Genomic DNA, 18,575 nt, shown 5'->3' with positions numbered 1-18,575 from the left:
AAAGATGAGCAAACAAGCAAACTACCAGATGGCGAATTCAGTAGACTGATTGTACAACAATGGCTCTGGCTTACAACAAAAGAGTGATGGCTGAATTACAGTGTAATGAGTAGAACATCCGAGACTCCCTATGCAACCTGAAGCAATTATCACAATCAGCTGTTGCTTACACTATATTGACTTCTTTCTTGTTTCAAGATAACTCCTACATCTGATGCACAACACCTCAGGATGTATAAATGATAACTGGCCACAAAAAGCCACTATTAAAATCTGTAACGCAACAAAAACTGTGTGTGTGGGTGTGTGTGCATTGTCACACACTCCAAATAAGCAGACGTATAACACGATTCTTTATGTTTACATGAGCTGGAGCTGCGGTCAAATACATACCGTCACCTCTGCAATGTGTGGGTGTGCAGACTGACTTACTATGCCAAGCTGATTGAAGGGTGCTGACAATTTAGTGCCTTGAGCCCAGGCAGCCTTTCCCAGCAGATTAAGATTATACAGAGAGGTGTCAGAAAAGACTGGCCACTAGGATTTACTATTTTTTCCAGGTTTCGTTTTTCAGTAAAAAAAAAAAAATCTAATATAACATTTCCATTAAACTACCAGAAGGCAATCAGTGTTGTTGCACTAATACCAAAGCAATCAATGATGTTTTCCCAGTATAATAACACTGATTAAGTAATCGGCATATAAATGTCATTTTTTGTCACATACCGATACCAGTGTTTGGTATCGGTATGTCCACGTGTTTGGATTGAATATGACCCTTTGTATGCCAACACATTTCAAATGAGTGTACTAAAGCTTAAGTGTGATGTGACATTTAATTTACCTCTTCGTTTCTACTTCAAATAAAGAGGCATGGTGATAGAAACATCGAGTCATATCTGAAAGGCTAAACAACTCTATTTGAACCTGACAAGAATAGGTCAGCATGCCTATTATCTAGTCTATATGAAGTTCAACTTAAAGTTGAAGAAGTTCATTTTACCTCTCGAAACTCTAGCCACAGGCTTACATCAGCGTATCATCGTCCTGTTCTCGAGCAAAAGTACCTCAGTAGTTATCTAATTAACTGTAATTATGCTAGGCCATTCTCAGAATCGATTAAAATGAGACCACTTTGAGAACACTTATCAGACAAGAGTCCTTCCCTCCCTGCCACTCTGAATTGAATGGACTTGATGGGACAGTTTCTATGGAGACCAACAACTGAATAAGGACAAATCAGGCAAAGTTAAGTTTAGTGGCGAGGTGCTATTGAGGTAAGGTTAAAAGTCCTTGCTACAGTACAATATGATGACAGTGGAAGGCTGAAAAATAGTTGCAGGTGTGGAGGCTAAAGAATGACATAAAAAGAATGGAGAGGATTCCCATCGATCAAATACATCATTTTCGTCTATGTCCAAACTAGCATGCCATGTAGAATGCTGCCCAATACATTGGTTCACTCTATGTAGTTTGCTAGCGTGGACACAGGAATAGAACCCAGAAGTAAATAAATAGTACAAATAGTATAAATGATAGAGTAAAATTAACATACCCCATACAGCGTGTGCTCACAGAGACAACTCTGTGTACTTCCCTACCGGATTTTTGATTCTCCCACTTCCATTACCTTAAGCCCTGTAATCTTGATGTTTTGACGGGGAGAGAGATTGCGTTGGAGGGCATCACGTTCAAACAGGGCAGCTTAGTCTGGTACAGTATAGTAACGTGCAGCACACACCACCACTGTGCTTTTCCAGATATGGAAGTTATAGGATTCTGCACCTGGCAAAAGAGAGGAGTCGATGGAGTAAACGCCTTATATGAGTAATTACTTTCTATTGAATGGAGGGTAGCAGTTCAGTTAATATCTTCCAGTGAAAGGATGTTTGAGATTCTGCAAAGCTGCTATAGGTGAGAGCACAAGTAAAAAGGTCTTACAAATGTGATCTCATTGGACAATACTGCTGAAAAACTAAGCAAGGTGATTCATATGATGAATTGTGTACACGTTTACAGTATTTACATTATAATCAGTACATGTACAGTATAAAACAGTATACATTTGAGGTAGAAGTCATCAGTCAAGCATCCAGAGTTTACACTTCATATTAATCACTATAATTGACTACCATTCCAAACTGATGTAACCCTGTGGAAGCACATTGCTTACCATTCCAAACTGACGTAACCCTGTGGAAGCTCATTGTTTCCCACACTCAAACTATTTGATTTCTCCAAAAGTGAAATAGCATCTCCACTTGAGTTCGTGGCCCAGGAAGTGAGTACCAACAACAGTGTCCATATAGCTAAATATTGACTGCACCACCCAATTCCAAGGCGTCATTCGGCAGTCTCACTCGCTCTGTGAAACATGAAATAAATGATCACAAATCTCAAATATGTTTTTCCCTCCTTCGTCTTCTCCCAGGAGGACTGATGGTCTTTTGTTTTATTCAGTGTAGTTTTGCGGAGCTCCGGTCAGATGCATTCCCTTGAAGGACCCGTCTGTTTTTTTGCAACGGCCTCACTCAACTCCTCATACTTGATGGGAAAAGAACCAAAAGAAAATGTGTACCTCCCTATGGTTAGTCAGAGCGCGTCACACTCCAGTGTATTACGGAGCTGAATCGATATCTGAATTTTAACACATCAGTGGCATCTGATGCGTCCTCCTCCAGGGCCTGAGTTTTCTCTATCTCTCTCTCTCTAATGATTAACAATGAGGTAGATAACAAAGTAGTATTTGACAGTCAAACTGATTCAGTTATGTTTGAGTGGCCCTTGGGTTCAGACAGTCTTTTAACACGGAACTCACTCAAACTCGATCAATTCTTGCTATCTTTGTCCATCTTCAAGGCTACCTGCTAGTGTTGGCCCGGGCTCACCGATACCATGAATAGGTTGTTGTCGCTGTTTGGAATGGAATTGTATTCTTGTCCTTTGCCCTTCAGACACAGCCTTTCAGACACAATATTAAGGGTGTACTTTCCCTGAACTCTGTCTATTCAGTGTTTCCCCATGACTATGACCATGCATTTTTCAGGTTTGGACATCATGTTGTGTTCCCTCTTCCTGGTTTGATACGTTTATCAGAGTTTGTTGATTGAATATCTCTTGAGAACTGGCTTCACAGGCGCTACCCAACATCCAAAATGGTCGAGCGTCTAACACACTATCAACACGCTATCACGAGCTGAGTGAAGCATCTGGCACTGTGTACTGTAGTTCCAGTTACACTTTCCAATTGGGTCTCTGGAGCGCTCGGGTGCTTTAGTCTTCATTAAGGGGAGTTCCTTGTTGATCAATCACTGTCGCTTGGGCATCTCTGTAATTGTGGGCTTCCTTAATCATGACAGACGTCTCATCCTCTTCATTGTCACACAGGTCTCAGGAGAGAGAATGTTCCATGACTTTCACACCTTCAACCTCAAGGTAAGCCTCCATGCTTTATGACTCCAGATTGGTTTTGGGATGTTGCTCTATCAGTCTAAGGTTGATATGAAGGACTGCGGATTTGATTCTGTAATAGCTGCCTGTCTATCGAATGTACACAAGGAGGGCAGACATTGTGTGTAGACATTGACACACGTCTACGCTGTATCACAGTGCAACGCGCTATGTTTACTGGGATGTGACAACTCATTCTGACAGCACAAAAGTGACATGAATGTAAAACAGCACACTGTCGCAATACCAAGATAGCTACAATACAGTACTGGCATACACAACATACTACATTTAACTTGCCACATAAATGCAATGTCTTATTTGTCCACCTGTGCACACACCTGTCTGATTATGAAAACTGGAAGTGTCTTCCTGTGGTAGGGAGTGGTTATGTGGTTGTATGTTGTTACAGTCATGAAAACCATTACTAAGGAAAATGAGCTACTGTGTAAATACTGCAATGCAGGTTTGATTGAGTTTATCCTGCTGACATAGTTTGGTAGATGAAGACAGACATGAAGAAGACAGCGGCATTGTGGGTAAATTGTAGATAATATAAGACTTTTTATTGTACGGACTTGTCTTTTCCAAAAGTCTAATATTACACTGAAACACTGAATCATATTCAAATGAGAATGTTAACTGGCTGACGGATAATATCATAGGTTACTATTTATAATGCAAAATGAGCAAGAAGGCAAATTGTAATTTCTATGAAGAAAAATCCCATTGTATTGAAAATGCCATTCCATTTTCAAACTATGATAAAGTAACACTCATTTGATATGGTTGCCTGCCAGCCGGATTCATTATTTCTGTTGCAGAGACCGACACACATTTGATTTCCTTAGTCTTTAAATTGACAATTATATGTGAGGCCTTACTCTTGAGAAATCCAGAATGTCTCATTTTACTCACTGGCTTATGAGTTCACATTGAGACTCATCCTATTCCTTTTGACAACATATTGACAGACATGGCAATGACCTACAGACAGACATGGCAATGACCTACATTCTATGACACATAGACAATGAGTAACCAAATATATCTGCAATATGAACTAAACAATGAAGTTGTCTGTGTCAAAAGTACAGTCTGTTAGTTCATTGTTGAAGTTTAATCAGGGGGAGCGAGCACAAATAGCAAGGTGTTGTGTGATATTTCCCTATGTTTTTATTTGACAGCAGACCTGTATGCAGTATAGTATTAACTATGGCATGTTTGAATGAGACAGTCCTCAAGTGTGGATGGATTAACTTGGAAAATGCTCACTAACAGGGATGTAAACACATTTGTGCACAAAATCTGAGAGAAATTTCAGGGATTTTTTTTTATTATGGCTCATAAAACATGGGACCAACACTTTACATGTTGCATTTATATTTTTGTTCAGTGTATATACTGAGTATACAAAACATTAAGAACCATGGCATAGACTGACCAAGTGAATCCAGGTCCGGTGGTTTGGAGATGACATAGCCTAATACAGACAGAAGCATGTCTGTTCTACGAAATATATTCCCATGTAAATGTATTCTCAAATATTACATTTTCTCTGTTGCTGTGCACACTGACCTGACATGCATGTTTGTTGATGACCCTCCGATGTTCAGATGAATGGAATTAAATGGCAGTGGTGGCAGTGCTACTACTTAACTACTTAAGTAGTTTTTTGGGTATCTATCTGTACTTTACTATTTATATTTTTGACAACGTTTTTCTTTTACTCCACTACATTCCTAAAGAAAATAATGTACTTTTCACTCCATACATTTTCCCTCACACCCAAAAGTACTTGTTACATTTTTAATGCTTAGCAGGACAGGAAAACGGTCCAATTCAAGCACTTCTCAAGAAAACATCCCTGGTCATCCCTACTGCCTCTGAAATTAAATGATATCTGAGTGTTGGAGTGTGCCCCTGGCTATCTGTAATTAAAAAATACAAATAAGACAATTATTCCTTCTGGTTTGCCTAATATAAGGAATGTGAAATGATTTATACTTTCACTTTGACTTTTGATACTTAAGTATATTTTAGCTATTCCATTTACTTTTGATACGTAAGTATATTTAAAACCAAATACTTTTAGACTTTTACTCAAGTAGTATTTTACTGGGTGACTTTCACTTTTATTTGAGTCATTTTCTATTAAAGTTTCTTTACCTTTACTCAAATATGAAAATTGGGTAATTTTTCCAACACTGTTAAATAGTCTATAATGCGCACCACAGCAGCGCTCAACACAGACAGCGGTGTGAAGCCTACTCCAGCTGCTGGCAAAGTAATTCAAAGCCTATACTTTGTCACTCAGGATATAACTTTCCAGTGATACTATTTGTGACAGTTAATGTTGTTATTAAAACAAAATGAGACAACCTCATAGTAGAATAGTTTACCTATTTACCTAGTCGGCTTGTGTGTTCTGTGAGAAAACTCTTCCTCTTGAGGCGCATTCAAGTTGCGAGAGCCATAGGAGGGAAACATGTACTCTGACAAGCAGTCAATGCACAGCTATTAATGCAATCGCAGGAAAACACTTTTGAAAGCAGTTCTGGCCTTTGTTAAAACATTACTACCACGTTTATTTCCCTACTAATTCAGTTTACAACTGGAGTTTAAAGCATGGTTTAGGTGTAGCTGTGCAACAGAGCTCTTAAAGTGGCAATATTGAAGCTAGTGGCCATCGAAGGTGAACATTTGTCCACTGAAGTCGGTTACAACGCCAAACTGCAGTCAGGTCAAGGTGAGGACGACGAGCACGCAAATGAGCTTCCCTGAGATGGTTTCTGACAGTTTCTGCAGAAATTCTTTGGTTGTGCAAACCCACAGTTTCATCAGCTGTTCGGGTGGCTGGTCTCAGACGATCCCGCCGGCGTGGTTACACGTGGTCTGTGGTTGTGATGCCGGTTGGACATACTGCCACATTCTCTAAAACGACTTTGGAGGCGGTTTATGATTGAGAAATGAACATTCAATTCTCTGGCAACAGCTCTGGTGGACATTCCTGCAGTCAGCATACCAACTGCACGCTCCCTCAAAACTTGAGGGCATTGTGTTGTGTGACAAAACGACACATTTTAGAGTGGCTTTTTATTTCCCCCCAGCACAAGGTGCACCTTTGTAATGATCATGCTGTTTAATCCGTTTCTTGATATGCCACGTGTTAGGTTGATGGATTATTTTAGCAAAGGATAAATGCTCACTAACAAGGATGTAAACACATTTGTGCACTACAGTTGAGAGAAATCAGCTTTTTGTGCTTCTGGAACATTTCTGGTATCTTTTATTTATTTTATTCCAACACATTACATGTTGCGTTTATATTTCTGTTCAGTGAATATTTGAACAATATATCAGATGATTTCCTGCGGTTTTCCATACATTTTCCTCTGTTATCTGTATGACTATATAATCTCATGTAGGTCTTTCTGTTCCATCTCATTTCACAACACCACAGTCCAGTGCCCTCATAATGGTCCCCTTCGCCAGACTCCGCAATTTTCCCCTTCACTATTTATGCAGCGTGACAGGAAAAGCACAACATAATCAGCCTCTGAATTTGTATTTAATGATAGGGCATAATGATTTGGATACTTATTCATTCATTCAACCCCCTACCCACACACAATCACACTCTGGTGTGGGCACATGCACACGCCCCAATCCCATAGCCTCGTTTTGATCAATTTCGCTCCCTCAAATCTGTCTGCATCTACATTTTAGCCGACCGCGCTTGCTCCCACAAATCCGTTTCTGACGAATGACCTCTCCACAGCCAATTTTTTTCACCACGCTCACACACTGTTGTTGACACATTGTAGCAAATAGGCTTATTTGACTTTACATCAAAGGAACATTTTGATGAAATATAGGCATTTTCTCTTTTTATATATATTTATTACAGTGGCCCTCCTCCTTTTTCTACCCCACAAAAGGTCATTAGCAACGACACAACGAAACTAAGATGGAATTACAATTCTGCATGCATCGGGCCAAACAGCCCCCTGTGAAAATTCTATGTGAAATTGGAGCCCAAGACTAAAGTTTGCACCAAACAGTGCCAGTTTCTGATGTGTATGGCTATTGAGTCCATGGTCATTTGTATGCATTAAGTAATGAGCTTTTAAAAGAGGCCTATTTGAAAGATGTTGCATGACACATGACACATGCAACTATCTCTGGTGTCTTGATTTTGTGGCCACTCTGATAACAAAGCGGAATAGGTAATAAACTGAATGACAATGGTTTAGAGGGATAAGGTGTATATACAAATGTACAAATTAACAATAATTGCATTTAATCATGAAGCAATTGATAGCATTGATTTAATCGTGAAGCAATTGTATTATAAATTGCCCCTTGATTACTATTAATATTTAATTAATTAATATTTCCCATGCATAATACTTCAGGAAATAGTGATACATTGAGTGTCTTTTTACCAGATAACTTTCTTCCCAAATGTAAGTAATTTTCCCCAACAAGTCCTAATATGCAACGTGCCCCATGTATAAATCACACTCCTATCAGTTAGTGTCCTTTAAATGAGAGCACTTACAATAATAGTTCTCCTCGGCTTATAATAATCCAGAAGCCCCCTGTTTTTGATTTATGTCTTTCAGCAAAATGCTTAATGTCTTTCTTGGTGTCCCGCCATTTGTCTTTCTCATTGCTCTCAGCGTATGTATATGTTATTGATAGAGTTATGAGTGATGACGAAACAAATCCCCATTGTGTCAAGGAAGATGCAGAATGTGATACGTCTGGGAGATGGAAAGGGAAAGAGAGGGGGCCAGTTTCAAGGAGTGCAACAGCTAAGTGTCCTTCCCCCTCTCTGCTTTGAAAGCTCTTTCCTTTTCTCTCTGGGAGAGGACAAGCATCTGAAGGCTGTGAGCTACTGCTTCCGTCAACACGGAGGCCATCCAGCCCAGGGAAGACTAGTGTCGCTTTAACAGGACATGGCCTAATAACCTGTCAATTTACACATCCCCCACTAAGTCCACTACTGTCAAAGGCTTTCACTATAGACATTAACACACTGTGTGGGAAAAGTGCTACCCAACACACACAGCACAATGTGGATTACATTTGTGCTGGAACTCATGCATTGTAGAATGATTGAAAGGCGATTATTCATTGATTCCATTGCCACGCGGCTTGGTTCAGATCATTTCCGAGCAGCTGGCAATGTACTGCTCACAAATCCATCTAAAAACGAAGTGTTACTTCGTACACCCCCTACTGTCAATTGACTGGCACATGTTATAAACAAATCAAATATTCTGACACAATAGAACCAACTGCATAATTTATACAGTTGAAACGAGTAATAGTTCATGCTTACCCCATGTGAATATGTAAAAGAAACCTCCATTAGTTTTCAGATGTGGATTGATTAATTCAATAGTATAACAGATTATCATACACTTTGTTCTATTCTCAAAATGTCTATAATGTATACCAACCGTTCAGGATACATTTCTGTGGAAACATATGCCACAATCATTCCAGTACATCATGGCCATTAAACATTCATCTGAGTGGTTTTACTAGAGGAGAAATCCGCTTCAAAGGCTAACTCTGAGTCTTGATCGTTGGTAATTCAGCTCGCAGTACAGGGGCAGGCTAAGAAAGCTGAACTCCTCCTACAGTCGACGCTGAGTGTTTCGTTAAACGATGATGAGTGTTTCATTAAACATTGACAAGCCGTTCAGAGGGAAGCTGCCAGGCTAACACACAAACAGATGCCTAATGAGGGTCTGGGATGGACCTATCATCGTCAGCCATGATATGACTGCATGCAAAATATTACATATTATATTACCAGGAAGAGAAAGTGATTGTAGAATGTGTTCAGCGACTATAATGAAAAGAGGTGCAATATGGTGACATAAGCTGATTATCAGGTTGTGTTAACTAGAGATGTTACTGATAGGAACTGAAACCTAGATAGCAGTGCATGCTCATCTATCTGGGAAAACAGCGTAGTGATAGACATTATCCACCTTTTAACGCTGATGATTTTGAAATGTTAAAGTGAAGAATAACTCACACTGAAGAAACACACGACAGTGTGCGCATATAACAACATACTGCCACATCAGCTGCCACAGAATCATCTAATGAGAAATGCGTTTTAAATTTAAAATGTAATCAGCAGGATCACCCCACGCAATCAGCTCTTCTTCATTTCACCTGAGCGAGCCCCAAATAAGCGCCTTCAATGGGAGAATTATTGCCAGCAGCTTATCAAAGCGGGATTGCGTTTTGACTTTGATTAATATAGTGAAGGCTGATAATGTCTAAGTTCAAAATGATCTCCTCACCAAACATTCTATAAATATTGAACTTGAGAGTTTGCTTTTTGTGGTTCTTTATGCCTTGGAGTTCTTTCAAAGACATGAACAGTTTTAGATTTTGTGAAATAGGTTTAGAATTAGATTAAATAGTAATAAATGTGATAGTAGTAATACAGTAGATTTACTAACTTATATAGGCCATGCTTATGCCGTACAACATAACAAATGTAAGCCTGCCTTCATATTCAAAATACCTCAGTGCCTGCCACATGCTTCATTCCTATGCAGTGTTCGAAGCTGGAACATCACCCTGACAAGCGAGCAAGCCAGGGATCGGAAAATGACTTAAATGTTTGCTGCTCAAAATTCCAAATGACTGATAAGCGGTATCTATGACTCCAGCGAACATTGGTATTACGCCGGCTATGTGAGTAGGAGAGGGTTGGAGAACGCCAATGTGGTATGACTGTTCCTCATCTGAAGCCACAGCCTCTCCACACACTTTGTTCTGCTAGCAGATTTTTTTTAGGTCACATCAAATCAAATGTTATTTGTCACGTTGTCACGCCCTGACTGTAGAGAGCTTTTTATGTCTCTATTTTGGTTTGGTCAGGGTGTGATTTGGGTGGGTATTCTATGTTCATTTTCTATGTTTTGTAGTTCTTTGTGTTTGGCCGGGTGTGGTTCTCAATCAGAGGCAGCTGTCTATCGTTGTCTCTGATTGAGAACCATACTTAGGTGTGAACTAAGGAACACACAGGGATTAAATACTAACAAGGGAACGACATACAGGTGCAAACAATAATAGAGCAAGGGAAAAACAAAAGGTACAAAAAAGGTGCAATGGGGACATCTAGTGACAAAAAACCAGAACAGTCCTGGCCAAAACCTGACACTTAGGTAGTTTTTTCCCACATGGTTTTTGTGGGTAGTTATTTTCTGTTTTAGTGTTTTGCACCTTACAGGACTGTTTCGGTTTCATTTATTCCCTTGTTATTTTGTTATAGTGTTCAGTTTTCAATTAAAAAAACATGAACACTTACCACGCTGCGTTTTGGTCCGACTACTCTTCATCCGACGACGAAAACCGTTACACAGGTGCGACGAATACAGGTGTAGACCTTACCGTGAAATGCTTACTTACAAGCCCTTAACCAACTCTGCAGTTCAGGAAATAGAGTTAAGAAAATATTTACTAAATAAACTAAAGTTTAAAAAAATGTAATGTATCAAAAAATAACACAAGAAAATGACATAACAATAACGAGTCTATATACAGGGCGCACCGGTACTGAGTCAATGTGTGGGGGTACAGGTTCGTCGAGGTAATTTGAAAAGTGACTATTTATAGGTAATAAACAGCAAATAGCAGCAGTGTAAAAACAAGGGGGATCAATGTAAATAGTCCAGGTGGCAATTAGATTAATTGTTCAGCAGTCTTATGGCTTCGGGGTAGAAGCTGTTAAGGAGCCTTTTAGTCCTAAACTTGGCGCTCCGGTACTGCTTGCCGTGCGGTAGCAGAGAGAACAGTCTATGACTTGGGTGACTGGAGTCTTTGACAATTTTTTGGGCCTTCCTCTGACACCGCCTAGTTTATAGGTCCTGGATGTCAGAAAGCTTGGCCCCAGTGATGTACTGGGCTGTACACTCTACCCTCTGTAGCGTCATACGGCCATACCATGCGGTGCTGCAACGGGTCAGGATGCTCTCGATGGTGCAGCTGTAGAACTTTTTGAGGATCTGGGGACCCATGCCAAATCTTTTCAGTCAGGCTCCTCAGGGGGAAAAGGTGTTGCCGTGCCCTCTTCACAACTGTCTTGGTTTTGACCATGGTAGTTGGTTGGTAATGTGGAAACCAAGGAACTTGAATCTCTCGATCTGCTCCACTTCCATTTCCAAAAGTCCACGATCATCTCCTTTGTCTTGCTCACATCAGCTCCTTTGTCTTGCTCACACACTTGCTGCCATGTTCCCGTTTATTTGAATACCGTAATTAACAAATAAGTTTAATCATCCATGATAATTATATCTGTTGAGGCCTACTTCAGCAACACCAATAATAGGATTGCCATGCCTACCACTGGGTCCCATCACCCCCCATCACCAACTGCCAACCCTGACAGAAACTTAAACTGATTTTGCCTCATTCTCTCAGAAAACTGTTAAGTTCATTATCTTCTGCTGCAGAATCAACTTTTTTGAATAGCTCACCCAAATATTCTCAACAGTTTCCAGTTTCCATTTGAATTGCCTTTGTCTACTATAGGACTACTGTTTCCTCATTTAGATATGGCCAAGCATTATTTTACTCGTTGCATTGTGAACTGACAAATGATTTTCAGTGTTATCTTTCTAATACTCGGCTTTGTCTTCTGATTCTCATTCTGATTTACATTGCCGATATTAGCGAACACAATGAGAAAGAACAAACAGCCAACTCTGAATTCAATCATTATTAGCGTACTGCTTAAATGTTTTTGTCACTTATTTGAACTTGGAACCAAAGGAATTTCTGACTTGTTTAATCATTCTGAGCGGTGAATATGAAGGGAAGTATTAAGTGAAAGGTAGAATCTACTCAGATTTTGATCATGTGGAGCATTTGGAAACATGGGATATGTGAGTTTACCATGGATTTGACGCTTGTCCTGCCTCTGAAAGAAAATGAAACTAAATATGTTTTAAAGCTCTCACATGCTCTCACTAAGTTGAACAGTAGTACAGCATAGAACTTGCACACATGTGTCTATTGAATGCGTTGTTATTGGCTTCAGAAATAACGGGCCTCACTTTGAATATGATTGAAGAAAGATCACTGTAATTTGAAATGACACCGTCATGCACTTAACTTTGAGACGAGCAACAGCATCCATTTATTTGCGCTTGTCCTCCGCTGGCAGTCATGACACCCCTATTATGTGTGACAAGCCGTCTTCTGCTAACTGACAGACAGTTTAGGGGAATAATTCCACAGCAGGTCCAGCTGAGGACAGTTTGGAAAGCCAAATGATCCACAAAGACCAGACATAATGAATCCTTGTGCATGGATGCATGGAGGGGTGAAAAAGAGCTTGACAGTTTTTCAGACACATCTGTCTCGATCCTTACCCCTAAAAACTGTTTTCCTTTGGCGGAAAAATAGGTCAGCTGTGAACACCTGGCTGAATCTGCTGAAAATCTTCGAAGTGGGCTTTTAATTAGCGGATCATGCTGGGAATTGTGTGGATTTAAGATCTGTTCAGGCCAACGCTGCACAGTTCATGTCAGATTTTCAGTGTGGAGGTGGTGAAGTAGCTGTTTTAGAAACAGTCTTTTCCCACGAAAGGGAAGGGACAGGCAGGAGTGTGCCAGTTTGGCCCACATTCAGATACTGGATTATTGAGATTACACCACAGTGACTGCTTAATTCAACATTTGCCCGTCTAATGACTTTGCTGGAGAGGGAATTATATGTCTAAATGCAGAAGAATGTACATTGACCCGGAACAGAAATCGATGGGGCATATAGTTTTGGCGCCCAATGTATTTTCTGACTTGTTTAGAGCGAATGTTTGCATATTGACTCAATCCGTCTGTCAATGGCTCAACATTTATCGAGCTGCAGGCTCATTCTTCTTCGTCTTAATGCATTGATTGGGGGTGTTCTACCAGTGTGCTTACTTTGTGCTTTTTGTTAGTCCAAATAAGGGGATTTATAAGTGAATGACTGGTGAATGGGGTATTGTCATTTTAAAATGTACACGTATGTCATGTTTTTTTGTGTCGGCGTGTGTGTGCGTTTACGTGCGGGCACCAAGTGTTTCCACCCATCAAACTGTACAGTACCTGTTATTTTCAAAAGGAAATGAAAGATACAAAAAGATGCCAAATGCCAAACAAAAGGTTAATTTTATTTTGAGGAAAACGGTGCAGTTAAAAAAATGATTAGTACCTTTTTAACTTTGTGCAGCTGCAAACTTTGCTAAAGGTGCGAACACTTTGGAAATATGTCCATAACGTTTTTTTTCCCGGATGTCATAAAACGGACGCCAAATGATGTCCAGTCTATTTCTAGCCTTGGCCTTGAGTAATACTTTTCCCAGATCCACATTGTGCATGTTTGTGTCACTTGTTCATACATTTTACATGAGATTGAGTTAACATAAAATATTGAGTGTTTACAAATTTAAACTGTTATGTGTAAGGAGGACATTAATATTTGATGATCTTTCCAACTTCCTGATTTTTTTTTTTACTGTCACTGTTCTTCTTTGGTATGCATTGAGGACATCAAGAAAATATTGCAATAATCCTCCACATCCATTTTGTAGGAGATTGAAATTAGGATTCTGTGCTGATATTTCTCTGTAGTTCAGTTGGTAGAGCATGGTACTTGCAACGCCAGGATAGTGGGTTCGAATCCCAGAACCACCCATACATAAAATGTATGCACTCATGACGCACTTGGGATAAAAGTGTCTGGTAAATGGCATATATTATAAAACCAACAAATACTTCACACCACAACATTCCTTAAAAACAAATTCTGAGTTCTCTATGGTCTTTAACGAGGGATACTTAAAATGTATTCTAATTGAGAATTTGGATGCCAGTGAAGTTGGGGCATGAATTAGCTATTTTAAACAGTGTCAATGTGACTCGTCTCACAAGTTTCCCTCCTATCGAAGTCTCAAAATTAAGTTGACCTCAACCAAAAGCTTCAGGACATGCAGCAAAGTCAAAGCAAGTCATATTACTTCCTTAGCTTTTGTCTTCTCCTCTGTGTGATAAGCCCCTCCCTCTAATGAGAAGATGGGGACTAATAAGGGTCTTATCTGCTCTTGATATTAGATATTAACACCTCATCAAAGTAAAGCCAGCGGTAGTCTCTCCTTTCCCCCTTCGAAAATGTACATTAGCCTAACAATGCCTCCAAAATATATCTTTTGGAACCCAAATTAAAGTTTGAGTTGAATTGCCAAGAGCAGATTGCCTCTCCTCACTCAAAAAAAATGTCATTTGCCTGACTGTGAATACATTAAACTACTCAGAAAATATCCCCCCCAAAAATGTTGCATTAGTGAACTTTTCATACTGAATTTACGCATTGATTTTAGACTCAAAACAAGGCAAATGTACTGTGCATCAATAATGTACAGAGGAACTGCTTGAATATGAAAATGGGTCAGGACGAGACAGTGACATGGACCATTCATGGATTCTTCAGCGCTGAAGAAATGTTCAGCCGTCTGAGATAATGTGGAATCTTGGGACAGATGATTTAAATGGCACGACCCGTCATTGGCCAGGTACTGTCATGTAATCATTGCTGTCACTCCTTGAAAAAGTAAAGTGTAACTTCTCATACATACAGTAACATCCTCTACCAATGTGAATATGCAGCGCTAACAAGTCCCTAAGCCTCCACCTTTTAATAAGATTATTCAATGAAATGTAATCAAAACCAGTATCTGCAGGAGGGTGAAACTACATTCTTCCTACACTGTGAAAAAGACTGTTTCAGATTGTTAACATTGTTGTAATGAAATCATTCTTTCAGTGAAAATGTTGAGTTGTTGCATCATACCTCTGGAAGATTCATTGGCCCTTGGTTAACCTCACCACGGCTAACCTCACTGAATGTTCAGAGAAATCACATTCTGAGAAATGTCATTTTCGCTCTGAGAAATCATGAGGTTCACTGAGGCATCATAACATGTAGGTGTTAGTGTTACCTTGAATCAATATGATCATGCTGATCAGGAAATAGCCTTTGTATGAACCTTCATGAAAACCATGAACAACAGAAGAGGCAGAAATCAATATTTGAGGTGATATATTGAAACACCAATGTGTTTTTGCCTGGCATGTGTATGATAAGTGTGTCAAAACATGTATTATTTAATAATATTCACCATTTTTAGAAAGGACACTTCATTTTCTCCAAATGCGACTGAAAGGAGAGTAAGTGCTATCTGGAGTTAGTGCAAAGTTCTGGAATTATTATCATCCCTTGTGTCATATTGTGTCAGGTTGTATAAAAAAAAAGAAAATATAGCTCGGAGAGATAAAAAATAAATTACTTCAGTGTGGCAAAGAAAAAAAGATTGTGAGATTCATCAAGTCAAGATGGAAATGTCTACTAAAGAGAAATCTAAGTGCCTTAGAGCAAGCAGTGATTGGCAATGCAGTGATTTTCCCCCTTCGCGATTTATTGATAAGATGTTCTAGCACCTTTGATCAATGTCAGTTTTACATGGATTTTTTTCACAATATGGCATAATGTCATTATCACATGAAGTATGACAGCAGTCGTGTATTTCTTTTAGAGACACATTTTCAAAGGGCCTTGCATATTAATTTACTACTGTAGTCACTTCATTTCCATTCCAATGGAAGAACATTTCTGAAATGTCCTGTGCATTCTTAATAGTTTGCGTTGCACTTTTAATACCCCACAGAATTCCCAGTAAAAAAAGAAATTGCTTAATTGGCTAAATCTATAAATGTACAAGTGAACGTGTTCGATAGATTAAGGTTAAACTATCAGGGATATGTTCTCCATCCATCTAAAGCCAATTTTACACATTCTGTGAAAGCAGTAGTTGGAAAACTGGAGTCAATATTGATTGATCTAAGGCCTTGGCAATTACCTCCATGTGCAGAAGACTATGTTAAGGTCCCCATTATCTTTGCTCATTTTATGGGTCACTGGTCTGGCTTTCGCTGAAATTAATGACCGGGTAAACACTTTCCTCACCTTGATAAGATTTATGACTGAAGTAAAAGGTTTGCATAGGTAGGTGCCACGGGACCACAAATGACCCTCGCTTGGGGTTTGAACTGTAATGAATTTAGGTCAAGGGGGGCATGTTAACAAACACGTCAACATCCCTGCTGTGAAAATGTTGACATTTGGAGACAAACGAGGTTAGGATGTCAATCGCCAATCATAATGTGGCATGGGATAACATTTGTTTTGGAGGACTAACACTGGTACGCTTGATGTAGGCAGTTGATAATGTACACAATGTATGCTGCTTACCTTTCATATACATTCGGAAAATATAGTAATGTTTGATTCTGAAATATAGAGCTAGACTTGGAAACACAATGCAAGCGTCAGCCCCCAGACATTTCATCAGATACAGCGTATCGGCTGGCCTCCGGTGGCCACCAGGTTGACCAGGGCACGGCTTTGTCATGATCTTAAGATCCCAAATAAATCCAATTCCAATGGAATAATCACCCTAATGACAAATCAATGGCCTCTGTCAGTACTCCAGCTCCCACAGCGCCAATCACAAAGATTAATTCATCAACGGGCCCGAGACAAGTCCCTGGGGTACCCACCCATGTAATCAAACAAGAGTCCAACCAGTCCTCCATTATTACCAGGCTTGTGCTGATAATGTTAGCTTGGGGCAGGGGGTTGTGTGTGTGTGTGTGTGTGTTTATGAAGATGGCGTGGGGGAGATGAAAGTGCTATAGTCTTATCCTCTGCACCGTGTATATACAGTGGGGCAAAAAAGTATTTAGTCAGCCACCAATTGTGCAAGTTCTCCCACTTAAAAAGATGAGAGAGGCCTGTAATTTTCATCATAGGTACACTTCAACTATGACAGACAAAATGAGAAGAAAAAATCCAGAAAATCACATTGTAGGATTTTTTATGAATTTATTTGCAAATTATGGTGGAAAATAAGTATTTGGTCAATAACAAAAGTTTATCTCAATACTTTGTTATATACCCTTTGTTGGCAATGACAGAGGTCAAACGTTTTCTGTAAGTCTTCACAAGGTTTTCACACACTGTTGCTGGTATTTTGGCCAATTCCTCCATGCAGATCTCCTCTAGAGCAGTGATGTTTTGGGGCTGTTGCTGGGCAACACGGACTTTCAACTCCCTCCAAAGATGTTCTATGGGGTTGAGATCTGGAGACTGGCTAGGCCACTCCAGGACCTTGAAATGCTTCTTACGAAGCCACTCCTTCGTTGCCCAGGCGGTGTGTTTGGGATCATTGTCATGCTGAAAGACCCAGCCACGTTTCATCTTCAATGCCCTTGCTGATGGAAGGAGGTTTTCACTCAAAATCTCACGATATATGGCCCCATTCATTCTTTCCTTTACACGGATCAGTCGTCCTGGTCCTGTGATTTTCTGGATTTTTTTTTCTCATTTTGTCTGTCATAGTTGAAGTGTACCTATGATGAAAATTACACGCCTCTCTCATCTTTTTAAGTGGGAGAACTTGCACAATTGGTGGCTGACTAAATACCTTTTTGCCCCACTGTACATCCTTGTACCCCTGCATGTATTTTCTGCACCGTGTATAGTCTTATTAAAACATATCTTAATTAGATCTTTCCTGGTAAGTCTCTAAGAGCTTTGCACACCTTGATTGTACAATATTTGCACATTATTCTTAAAAAAATTATTCATGCTCTGTTAAATTGGTTGTTGATCACTTCTAGACAGCCATTTTCAAGTCTTGCCATAGATTTTCAAGTTGATTTAAGTAAAAACTGTAACTAGGCCACTCAGAAACTTTCAATTTCATCTTGCTAAGCAACTCTAGTGTATATTTGGCCTTGTGTTTTAGGTTATTGTCCTACTGAAAGGGGAATTTGTCACCTAGTGTCTGTTGGAAAGCAGACTGAACCATATTTTCCCTTAGAAATTGGACTGTGCTTAGATCTATTCTGTTTATTTTTATCTTAAAATAGCTCCCTAGTCCTTGCCGATAACAAGCATGCCCATAACATGATGCAGCCACCACCATGCTTGAAAATATGAAGAGTGGTACTTAGTGATATGTTGGATTTGACCCAAACAAAACA

General features: G+C 39.6%; 1 protein-coding gene across 28 annotated transcripts in view; it reads left to right on the top strand.

Annotated features, from left to right (window-relative positions):
* Positions 1 to 18,575, top strand: part of LOC139534247 (receptor-type tyrosine-protein phosphatase delta-like) — a 393,734-nt gene that overhangs the window by 77,201 nt on the left and 297,958 nt on the right. For 27 of the 28 annotated variants that reach the window (XM_071333215.1, XM_071333245.1, XM_071333236.1 and 24 more), the window contains exon 4: positions 3,388 to 3,435. The exons of the other annotated variant lie outside the window; for it this stretch is intronic. The gene's annotated coding sequence lies outside the window, so the exon portion shown is untranslated. The remainder of the gene's footprint in view (positions 1 to 3,387; positions 3,436 to 18,575) is intronic. 28 annotated transcript variants of the gene reach the window in all.

Source organism: Salvelinus alpinus, chromosome 11 (assembly GCF_045679555.1).
Source record: "Salvelinus alpinus chromosome 11, SLU_Salpinus.1, whole genome shotgun sequence".
NCBI classification, from domain to species: Eukaryota; Metazoa; Chordata; class Actinopteri; order Salmoniformes; family Salmonidae; genus Salvelinus; species Salvelinus alpinus.
This window is presented reverse-complemented; position numbering and strand designations above follow the sequence as displayed.